Below are 12,859 nucleotides of genomic sequence, written 5' to 3' on the forward strand. Positions count from 1 at the left end.
ATCCTTATTAGTAATCAGAGATTTGAAAGTTAAAACCATAATGAGATATTATTACACATCAATGGATTAAAAATTATAAGTCTGACAATATCAGGGTCGGTAATGTGGAATAACAAGAACTATTTCACTGCTGGCAGAGTAGAAATTGGTATAATAACTTTGAAAAATTGTTTGGCATTATTTAGTAAAGCTGAACATACGTATATTTTAAACCTGAGCAATTTTATTCCTAGCTATATATGTAGAGAAACTCATGTACATGTGCAGCAGGATATATGTGTAGGAATGCTCACAATAGCACACTTCAAAACAACAAAAAATTTAAAACCATCCAGTACTACCAATAATTTGCACAATGGAATTTTTTATATAGAAATGAAAACAAATAAATTAGAGCTACATGGAACCACAAGGGTGAATCTAACAAAGTAATTTTGAGCTAAACAAGCAAGAGCTAATATAGTTGTATGTTTCAATTTATGTGAAGCTTTTTCTCTAAAAGCTAAACTAGGGAAAGAGTACCAAGGAGTTTCTATTCTAGCCACATCTTTTTAAAGTTTTATTTTATTTTTAATTGATACATAATAATTGTACATATTTATGGAATAAAGTGTGATGTTTTGATACATGCAAACTTTGTGTAACGATAAAATCAGATTAATTGCATATTTCCTCACCTGAAACATTTGCCATTTCTTTGTGGTGAAATATTTAAAAATCACTGGCCAGGCGCGGTGGCTCACGCCTGTAATCCCAGCACTTCGGGAGGCCGAGGCGGGCGAATCATCTGAGGTCAGGAGTTTGAGACCAGCCTAATCAACATGGAGAAACCCCCATCTCTACTAAAAACACAAAATTAGACAGGTATGATTGTGCATGCCTGTAATCCCAGCTACTCTGCAGACTGAGTAGGAGAATCGCTTGAACCCGGGAGGCGGAGGTTGCGGTGAGCCGAGATCGCGCCATTGCACTCCCGCCTGGGCAACAAGAGCGAAATTCCGTCTCAAAGAAAAAAAAAATCACCTCTTCTAGCAATTTTTAATATACAATATATTATTGTTAACTATATTCACCCTACCGTTCAATGGGACTCTAGAACTTATGCCGCCTAACTGCAACTTTTTTTTTTTTTTTTTTTTTGAGACGGAGTCTCGCTCTGCCGCCACAGCGGGAGTGCAGCGGCGTAATCTCGGCTCACTGCAAGCTCCGCCTCCGGGGTTCTTGCCATTCTCCTGCCTCAGCCTCCTGAGTAGATGGGACTAAAGGCGCCCACCACCGCGCCCAGCTAATTTTTTGTATTCTTAGTAGAGACGGGGTTTCACCGTGTTAGCCAGGAGGGTCTCGATCTCCTGACCTCGTGATCCGCCCGCCTCGGCCTCCCAAAGTTCTGGGATTACAGGCATGAGCCACCGCGCCCGGCCAACTGCAACTTTCTACGCATTTACCAATTCCTTCTCATCCTCCTCTCTCACACTCCCAAGACCCGGGTAACTACCATTCTACTCTCTACTTGTTCAATGTCAACCTTTTTCAGTTCCACATATGAGTGAGAACATGTGGTATTTGTCCTTCTATGCTTGGCTTATTTCATTTAATATAATGGCTTCAGGTTCATCCATGTTGTTGCAAATAACATTTTATTTTTTTATGGCCAAATAGTATTTATTTGTGTATAACTACCACGTTTTTTGTACCCATTTATCCACTGATGGACACTTAGGTTTATTACATTATCTTGGCTATTGAGAATAGTGCTACAATAAACAAGGGATTACAGATTTTTTTTTTTGACATACTGATTTCATTTCCTCTGGATATATACTCAGAAGGAATGACTCAGAAGTGGGATTGCTGGATCATATGGTAGTTTGATTTCTAATTTTTAGGAATTTCCATACTATGGTTCATAATGGCTGTACTAATTTATGTTTCCACCAACGGTGCGTCCTTTCTCCACATCCTTGCCAGCATTTGGTGGGTTTTTTTGGTTAGCCATTCTAAGTGAGGTGAGGTGACACTGTGACTTTTTATTTTGTTTTGCATTTCTCTGATGATAGTGATGTTGAACACGTAAAAAATAAACCTATTAGCAATTTGTGTGCTTCTTTTGAGAAATATTTATTCAGATCTTTTGCCCATGTGTAATAAGATTTTTTGTTTTTTAGTTACTGACTTGCTTTGCAAATATTTTCTCTCATTCTATAGATTGTCTCTTCACTCTGTTGATTTTTTTCTTTGCTGTGCAGAAGCTTTTTAGTATATGAACCCATTTGTCTATTTTTGCTTTTGCCTGTGATTTTGAGTTCTTATCCAAAAAATTATTGCCCAGACCAATGTCATGAAGCAATTCCCTTATGTTTTCTTCTAGTATTTTCATAGTTTTTGGTCTTACATTTAAGTATTTAATCCATTTGAGTTCTTTTTTCGTATGTAGTTAGAGATAGGCATCTAGTTTCATTTTTCTGCACGTAGTTTGCACCCAGTTTTCTTAGCACCATTTATTAAAGAGGCTGTCCCTTTCCCCAATGTGTGTTATTGGTGCCTTTGTTAAAAATTATTTGACTATGAATGCATGGATTTATTTCTGGGTTCTCTATTCTGTCCCAGTGGTCATGTGTCTGTTTATATGCTGGTATCATGCTGTTTTAATTACTATAATTTTGTAGAATATTTTGAGGTTTTGCCCCCAACTTTGTATGTTTTGCTTAAGATCTTTTTGACAATTTGGGGTCTTTTATAGTTCCATATATATTTTACATTTTTAAAATTTATGTGAAGAATGTAATTGGTATTTTTATACATATTGCATTAAATCTGTAGATCGCTTTGGATAGTATGGATATTTTAAAAATATTTTTCCAACCATGAACATGGTATATCTTTCCATTTATTTGTATCTTTTGCAATGCCTTTCATCAATGTTTTATCTTTTTCATTGCAGATATCTTAACCTCCTTGGTTAAATTTATTACTAGGTATTTTGGGGTAACTATTAAAAGTGGGATTGTTTTCATAATTTCTTTTTCAGATAGTACATTATTAGCATATAGAAATACTACTAATTTTTGTATGTTGATTGTGTACCCTTCAACTTTACCGAATTTGTTTGTTAGCTCGAATAGGGTTTTTCCCCCTGTGGAATCTTTAACTTAATGCGTTCAGAGTTTTTATCATGAAAGATGTTAAATTTCATCAAGTGCTTTTTCTGAGTCTTTTGAAATAATGATATAGTTTTTGCCCTCGATTTCATTTATGAGATGCATCAAATTTATTGATTTGTGTATGTTGAGCCATCCTTACATGTCTGGGATGAATTCCACTTGATTAAGGCGAATGATCATTGTAGTATAATGTTGAATTAGGTTTCCTAGTACTTCTTAAAATTTTTCAACTTTTATTTTAGATATAAGAGATACATGTGCAGATTTGTTACATAAAAATATTGTGTGATAATGAGGTTCAGAGTGTGGATATTGATCTTGACATTCTGGCACTGAACATAGTACTCGATACATAGTTTTTTAACCCACCTCCCACCCTTCACCCTTTGGTAGTCCACAGTGTCTGTTGTTCCTATATTTATGTCCATGTGTGCACAATGCTTTGTTCCCACTTATAAGTGAGAGGATGTGGTATTTGGTTTTCTCTTTCTGCATTACTTTGCTTAGGATAATGGCCTCCAGCTGCATCCATGTTGTTGCAAAAGACATGATTTCATACTATTTATGGCTGCATAGTATTCCGGGGTGTATATGTACCACATTTTCTTTGTATGTATAACTTTTTGAATTAATTTTTATTTATAATTTTTGTGGGTACATAGTAGGTGTAGACATTTGTATGTTACATGAAATATTTTTATATAGGCATGAAATGCATACTAATCACATCAGGGTAAATGCAGTACCCATCACCTCAAGCATTTATCCTTTGTGTTACAAATAATCCAATTCTATATACTCTGCATTATTTTTAAATGTAGAATTAAATTATTATTATTATTTTTTTTGAGATGGAGTCTCACTCTTGTCGCCCAGGCTGGAGTGCAGTGAGTGGCATGATCTTGGCTCACTGCACTCTCCGCCTCCCCATTTCAAGCAATTCTCCTGCCTCAGCCTCCTGAGTAGCTGGGATTACAAGTGCTCGCCACCACGCCCTGCTAATTTTTTTGTAATTTTAGTAGAGATGGGGTTTCACCGTGTTAGCCAGGAGGGTCTCTATCTCCTGACCTCGTGATCCGCCTGCCTCGGCCTCCCAAAGTGCTGGGATTACAGGCATGAGCCACCGTGCCCAGCCTAAATTATTTTTGACAATAATCACACTGTTGCACTAGAAAATACTAGATATTATTTATTCTTTCTAACTAATTTTATATTCATTAGTCATTCCACCTCCACCCTCACCTCCACTACTCTTCCCAGCCTCTGGTAACTATTCTTCTACTCTCTATCTCCGTGAGCTCAATTGCTTTAATTTTTAGCTTCCACACATAAGTGAGAACATGAAGTTTGTCTTTCTGTGCCTAGCTTATTTCACCTAACAAAATGATCTTCAGTTTCACCCTTTTGTTGTAAATGAGAGGATCTCATTCTTTTTTATGGCTGAATAGCACTCCATTGTGCATACGTACATTTTCTTTCTTTTTTTTTTCTTCAACTTTTATTTTAAGTTCAGCAGTATATGTGCAGGATGTGCAGGTTTGTTACATAGGTAAATGTGTGCCATGTTGGTTTGCTGCACAGATCATCCCATCACCTAGGTATTAAGTCCAGCATCCTTTAGCTATTCTTCGTGATGTTCTTCCTTCTCCAACCCTCCCTACCCAGACTCCAGTGTGAGTTGTTCCCCTCTATGTGTCCATGTGTTCTCATCATTCAGTTCCCACTTATAAGTGAGAACGTGCAGTGTTTCGTTTTCTATTCCTGCATTAGTTTGCTGAGGATAATGACTTTCAACTCCATCCATGTTCCTGCAAAGGACATAAACTCATTCCTTTTTATGGCTGCATAGTATTTCACAGTATATATGTACCACATTTTCTTTATCCAGTCTATTATTAATGGACATTTGGGTAGATACCATGACTTTGCTATTGTGAATAATGCTGCCATGAACATACACATGCACGTATCTTTATGATCGAATGATTTATATTCCTTTGGGTATATGCCCAGTAATGGGATTGCAGGGTCAAATGGTATTTCTGCCTCTATTTCTTTGAGGAATCACCACACTGTCTTCCACAATGGTTAAACTAATGTACACTCCCACCAACAGCATTAAAGCATTCCTTTTTCTGCACAACGTCAGCAGCATCTGTTGCTTTTGGCTTTTCAATAATCACCATTCTGACTGGCATGAGATGGTATCTCATTGTGATTTTGATTTGCGAATAATGATCAATGATGTTGGGCTTTTCTTCATATGATTGTTGGCTGCATGTATATCTTATTTTGAGAAGTGTCTGTTCTAGTCATTTGCCCACTTTTTAATGTGTTTGTTTGTTTCTTGTATATTTGTTTAATTTCCTTTTAGGCTCTGGATATTAGACCTTGGTCAGATGAATAAATTGCAAAAATTTTCTCCCATGCTGTAGGTCGTCTGTTCACTGTGATAGTTTCTTTTGCTGTACAGGAGCTTTTTATTTTAACTAGATCCAATTTGTCAATTTTTGCTTGTGTTATGATTGCTTTTGGCATTTTTTGTCATGAAATCTTTGCCCGTGCCTATGTCCTGAATTGTATTGCCCATATTTTCTCCTAGGGCTTTTATAATTTTGGGTTTTACATTTAAGTCTTTAATCCATCTTGTGTTAATTTTTGTATATGGTGTAAGAAGGGGCTCCAGTTTCAGTTTTCTGCATATGGCTAGCCAGTTCTCCCAGCACCATTTATTAGATAGGGCATACTTTCCCCATTGCTTATTTTTGTCAGGTTTGTCCAAGATCAGGTGGTTGTAAGTGTTTGGTCTTATTTCTGAGTTCTCTATTCTGTTCCATTGGTCAGTGTGTCTGTTCTTGTACCAGTACCATGCTGTTCTGGTTACTGTAGCCTTGTAGTATAGTTTGAAGTTGGAAAGCATGATGCCTTCAGCTTTGCTCTTTTTGCTTAGGATTGTCTTGGCTATTGGGGCTATTTGTTTGTTCCACGTGAATTTTTAAATACTTTTCCTCTAATTCTGTGAAGAATGTAATTGGTAATTTGATAGGAATAGCATTGAATCTATAAATTACTTTAAGCATTATGGCCATTTTCACAATATTAATTCTTCCTATCCATGAGCCTGGAATGTTTTTCCATTTGTTCGTGCCCTCTCTGATTTCTTTGAGCAATGATTTGTAGTTCTCTTTGAAGAGGTCCTTCACTTCCCTTGTTAACTGTATTCCTAGGTATTTTATTCTTTTTGTAGCAATTGTGAATGGAAGTTCATTCATGATTTGGCTCCCTGCTTGCCTGTTGTTGGTGTATAGGAACGCTGGCAATTTTTATACATTGACTTTGTATTCTGAGATTGCTGAAGTTGCTTATCAGCTTAAAAAGCTTTTGGGCTGAGACTATAAGGTTTTCTAGATATAGTGTATTAGTCTGTTTTCATGCTACTGATAAAGACATACCTAAGACTGGGCAATTTACAAAAGAAAGAGGTTTAATTGGACTTGCAATTCCACATGGCTGGCGAGGTCTCACAATCATGGCAGAAGGCAAGGAGAAGTGAGTCACGTCTTACATGGATGGCGGCAGGCAAAGAGAAAGTTTGTGCAGGGCAACTCCCATTTTTTAAAACCACCAGACCTCATGAGACCCATTTACTATCATGAGAACAGCATGGGAAAGACCTGCCCCCATAATTCAATCATCTCCCACCAGGTCCCTCCCACAACATGTGGGAATTATGGGAGCTACAAGATGAGATTTGGGTGGGAACACAGAGTCAAACCATATCATTCCACCTGGCACCTCCCAAATCTCATATCTTCACATTTCAAAACCAATCATGCCTTCTCAACAGTCCCCCGAAGTCATTAACTCAAAAGCCCACAGTCCAAAGTCTCATCCAAGACAAGGCAAGTCCCTTCCACCTATGAGCCTGTAAAATCAAAAGCAAATTACTTGCTTTTTAGATACAATGGGGATACAGGTATTGGGTAGATACAGCCATTCCAAATGGGAGAAATTGGCCAAAACAAAGGGACTACAGGCCCCATGCAAGTTTGAAATCCAGCAGGGCAGTCAAATCTTAAAGCTCCAAAATGATCTCCTTTGACTCCATGTCTCACATCCAGGTCACACTGATGCAAGAGGTAGGTTTCCATAGTCTTGGGCAGCTCCAGCCCTGTGGCTTTGCAGGGTACAGCCTCCCTCCCTGCTGCCTTCATGGGCTGGTGTTGAGTGTCTGCAGCTTTTCCAGGCACACAGTGCAAGCTGTCAGTGGATCTACCATTCTGGGGTCTGGAGGATGGTGGTCCTCTTCTCACAGCTCCACTAGGTGGTGCCCAGTAGGGACTCTGTGTGGGATTTCCCACCCCACATTTCCCTTCTGCATTGCCCTAGCAGAGGTTCTCCATGAGGGCCCCACCCTTACAGCAAACTTCTGCCTGGGCATCCAGGCATTCCCATACATCTTCTGAAATCTAGGCAGAGGTTTCCAAACCTCAATTTTTGACTTCTGTGCACTCACAGGCTCAACACCACATGGAAGGTGCCAAGGCTTGAGGCTTGCACCTGCGAAGCCGTGGCCCAAGCTCTGCATCAGCCTCATTCAGCCATGGCTGGAGTGGTTGTGACACAGGGCACCAAATCCCCAGGCTGCACACAGCACAGGGACCCTGGGCTCAGCCTATGAAACCACTTTTTTTCCTGTTAAACCAATGGTCCTGTGATGGAAGGGTCTGCCACAAAGGTCTCTGACATGGCCTGGAGACATTTTTCCCATTGTCTTAGTGATTAACACTTGGCTCCTTGTTACTTATGCAAATTTTTGCAGCAGACTTGAATTTCTCCTCAGAAAATAGGATTTTCTTTTCTATTGCATTGTCAGGCTGCTAATTTTTCAAACTTTAATGCTCTGTTTCCCTTTTAAAACTGAATGCCTTTAACAGCACCCAAGTCATCTCTGAAATGCTTTGCTGCTTAGAAATTTCTTCTGCCAGATAACCTAAATCATCTCTCTCAAGTTCAAAGTTCCACAAATCTCTAGGGCAGGGGCAAAAATGCTGTCAATCTCTTTGCTAAAATATAACAAGAGTCACCTTTGCTCCAGTTCCCAACAAGTTTATCATCTCCACCTGAGACCACCTCAGCCTGGACCTTATTGTTCATATCACTGTCAAGATTTTTGTCAAAGCCATTCAACAAGTCTCTAGAAAGTTCCAAACTTTCCCACATTTTCCTGTCTTCTTCTGAGCCCTCCAAACTGTTCCAACCTCTGCCTGTTACCCAGTTCCAAAGTTGCTTCCACATTTTCGGGTATCTTTTCAGTAACACCCCACTCTACTGGTACTGGTTTACTTATTAGTCCATTTTCACATTGCTGATAAAGACATACCTCAGACCAGGCCATTTACAAAAGAAAGCGGCTCAATTGTGATATGGCTCTGATGACTGGAGGAACACCAGGGTTCTTGGTCTTCCACTGATTTAGATACAATGACATGGACACACGTGGAGTGGTTTTAAGAAGTGGAGAGTGTTTAACAGGCAAGATACAATAAAGCAGCTCCCATGTATAGAGACAGAAGGAGGGGTGGAAAATTGTCGGTTAAATTGGAGGCTTCAGGAGGCAGTGTCTGGTTTGCATAGGGCCCAGGGGATTGGCTTGACTAGGTGTGTCATTTACGTAGCCTGTGAAAAACCTGGCCCTCCCACCTTAGCCTTTTAATATGCAAATGCAGGGGGCCATGATGTTTTGAACACATAGTGTTATCTGGAGGTGGCCATGACACTTGGCACACCTGGTGACAAGAAGAAGAAGGCAGGAATGGCCATATTGGTGAACCCAGTTTTTAATGGTCAGCATTTGCATATCAAGGCTTGCCAGCCTAGCTCTTTAAGCCACCTTTCTGTTAGAAACGAAATGGTTCGGAGGTTGCTTCTTATTACAGGAAAATTTCCACCAAGAATCTTTGCCCTTTCTAGCTGCCTAAAAATAATTTCGTAATTACTCCTGTCTTATTCCCTCCCTCAAGAGAAGCAAACCTAACCGCTTTTAGGGGGTGTTGGATGATGGTTCTTTCTGGCTACTTCCTGCTGAAAAGGGGTGTCGTGTAGGGGAACAGCAGTCGAGCCTTCTCTTAGGTTGATTTAAGGGTTTTTGGAAGAATGGCATGTCCTTGTATGGCTCTGCTTGCAGCACTGTTTGGACTTTTATTGCTTCTAGGCAAAAAGAGATAAATTTTACAAGAAGGTTTAAAGATAGGGTTAGAAGGTGAGCATTAAGATGACCCCTGCTAGTGGGTGTCCCATAGGCCATAACTGACAGTAGAGTTTGACACCTGTTAGTTGCACCAATGAATTGCAATACCGGTTTTCGTCCACTAGATGTCGCTGTACATTACCAGAAACGTTAACATAAAAGTAACATTTTCCTTGAGAAAAGCATACATTTCTCCTTGGCTTGCCATTAGAGAATAACTTTAGGCTTAGCCATTTTTATAACTTGTAATATGCTTGGGAGAGATACGTTACTGGGTGGCTAAAATACCTTTAGCGTTAATCTGGACAATTCCTTTCCTTTAATTATTAAAATCTTTTATGACTTTCACAGACCCTCTAACAACACACTTAAACTTTTTGACTTGTCCTAAACATCCATCCTTTAAACAACCAGTTATTTCCTTTTAGGACAAGTGTTTACCATAAAAAATTCTCTCCTACATAAAATCTTTTTCTTTATAACCTTCTTTCCATAATTTAGAGTGCATTATATTATTAATTTTCAATAAAAAGTCTTATTAAACTTAATGATAGTAAAGCTTTTATGCTTGCTTCTTATCCATAACTATTACTCCTGCTATAAGCAAAACAATCTTTACTAAATTTTTCTTGCAATTATTAATCCTACTATACCACAAAAGTGGCATAGTAAATAATTTCTGTTTAAAACTTTACTTGCCAAGATATAACATTTCCCTTTGGGGATCTACAAAGTTACAAATGAAATTCCATGTATAATTAAATCTCCCTGCAAATATGAGTTAAAAAGAAGTTTTACTATTTAGTGGCAAATTTTGAGAGGAAAGGGTAGAAATAATAAAAGGTATCTGGTGAGGTAGGAGTGGGACTGAATAAGATGAGTAGACCTCGCCCAGTTACTTACCTTTTATAATTTTCAGCTTAAGATCTTCTATTTCTTAACATTGATATTCAGGACGTTCCTCTGGGCTGTCAGGGGTTGTTCCGTGAGCTCTTCAGGCTTTGACTTGAGTGCGATGCATCCAGGAGTTGATTCCTGTAACTTTTACTGCCTAGGGGGTTGAAAGAAGAACAGGGCAGGGCCCTTCCCAGCTTGGCTTAGGGAAGGAGACAGAGATGAGAATTTTTCCTAATACCAAATTTCCTGGGTTAAATAAAGTTTGCTCTATTTCCTGGGGTTGGGCTTCTGCCAGTTGTGCTAATTCCTGTTGGAAGTGAGCTAGAGAGGTTACATGCTTAACCAGTTTAGAGATTTCCTGCCTGAAAACAACCTTTGAACACATTGATAAGTTTTGTCCTTTCCCAAGTGAAAAGTTTGGTGAAGGATTTTAAGGACTTTTCATTGGCTGGAGCCTGGCAAATGGAGTTTGCCATCCTTTGACTAGCCATTCTGAGGGCTGGGAAGAATGCCCTCGACAAGTGGCCTATTTTATTTCTGCAGGGGAATACTAAGGTTTAATTTCTTTTATGGAGCCTTCCTAGATTAGAAGGGGCTTGAGGTGCGTTGATGACTTAAGGCTTCCTTGCCTTTAACTTAGCTGCCTGATTAGCCTAACCTATTTTCTTTGGCTACCTCATTTGTTCCCTTTTGATATTCCTTACAACGCATCCCTGCTATCTGTCATGGAACAAAAACTGAGGATAATAACCTGTTAATTTTCTGGTGATATTTTATAGGAGATCCATTGGTGGTAAGAAAATATTTTTTCTTTTTAAATGGCAGCATGAGCTTGGAGAACTTAGAAAGCGTACTTGGAGTTAGTATAAATGTTAGCTTTCTTTCCCTTGCTTAATTCATGTGGTCTTGTAAGAGCTATTAGCTCAGCTAATTGAGCACTGTGTTTGGAGAAAGTGACTTACTACTTATCCTGCCTTATGTACTTCTTGCTCTATTGGCTGTTTGCTAAGAGCTCCCCCTAGAGGACAGTGATCCTGCCACATCATGTGGAGTGTAAACAGTGAAATTATTTCCTAGGGTTGACTTGGAGGCTTTTCTGACTAGTAAAGCTATCATGACAATGGCCTCGAAGCATGTGTAAACAATAGGTCCTCCTAGCTGCAACTAAGGTTGAGAAAAATATTGGATTAGAGTTATTCCTGAGATGCCCCTTAGGGTCATGCTATGGGAAGAGTGGAGGCCTGATTAGAGAGGAGAAAAGAGAGAGACTGGCTCTAGTGTTTAGCAGGAGGATTACTTTCCTTCCTTTAATTTCTAGAATAACCCAGTACTCCAGTGCTATAATGGCAGTTTGAGCCACTGGAGCTAGGGTTTGAGCCCTGGGACCCATCAGTCCTGCTGGATCATCTGTGAGACTGGTCTTGCACCCAGTGACCTCCATCTCTGGGGATAGTTCCATCTCCAGTGGTTTCCGTTACAGGCTGGACAGGGTTGAGGTGGCTTCATCTTGCTGCCTGGGCATTCCTTTTTAAAATGCCCTGGATTGCCACGACGATAGCAACTGGTGGATGCACCTTGGGGATCCTGGACTTTGCAGACCTGCAAAGCTGCTGCTAGAGACTTTGTCCTTCTCCTGAGCATTCTCTTTTTCTTTTGGGTCTCCTCCTGGTCCCTATTATAAAAGACTGTAATGGCCACCTTCAGGAGGTTTTCTAAGGTGCTATTTGGTCCTATAGCTTGCTTCTGTAGTTTCTTCCTGATATCAGGAGCTGCCTGTGTAATAAACTTGTCCTTCAGGATGAGCTGTCCCTCAGCTGCATCAGGAGTTGAAGAGGTGTGCTCCATTAGCGCCTCTCTCAGCCTTTCCATAAAGGCTACAGTATTCTCATCTGGATTTTGGTTTATTATAGACAATTTAGAATAATTGAGAGGTTTGGCCCTGTTTTTTTGTAGGCCTTCTAAAATTCATATTAAAAAATACTTCCTTTTCCGTTCATCTCCTGAGTTATTGGGGTTCCATTTAGGGTTGTTAAGGGGAACTGCTTCCTTCCCAATTGGGAATGGTGTTCCTGCTTTTTCTTTGCTTTCCCTATCTGCTTTCTTTCTTCTTGGTGTATTATAGGAGATATATTGCTACCTGAATTAAATTTTGGAGAACTTCTTATATACCTATTGGGGTCATCAGAAAATCAGCCTAAGTTTTTGCTTTATTTGCCTAAGGTTCTGTAATGAGAAGGGAACTTGAAGGGGCCCCAAATAAGGGGGAATCCCCAGATGGCTCCCAAGAAAGTTGCTTCCCTAACTTTTGGGGAACTGTTTTCCCCAGGTCTGCCCGATATGATTGCTAAAAGAGCTGGGTTGATCTTACAATGCTTGAAAAGGTTTAGTAAAAATACCATGCCCTTGTGCAAAAGAAAATGAGTTGCTTTTCTCTTCAAAGTCCTGATGATAAGGAAGTTACAGTGTTTCAGAGTGCACTCCAGAGGGGTGAAAGCTGAAGATAATCTGTTACCCATCTAGAAAAAGAAGCAAGAATAAAAGTGTCCTCTTA

The sequence above is a fragment of the Gorilla gorilla genome, chromosome 1 (genome assembly GCF_029281585.2).
Source record: "Gorilla gorilla gorilla isolate KB3781 chromosome 1, NHGRI_mGorGor1-v2.1_pri, whole genome shotgun sequence".
NCBI lineage: Eukaryota > Metazoa > Chordata > Mammalia > Primates > Hominidae > Gorilla > Gorilla gorilla.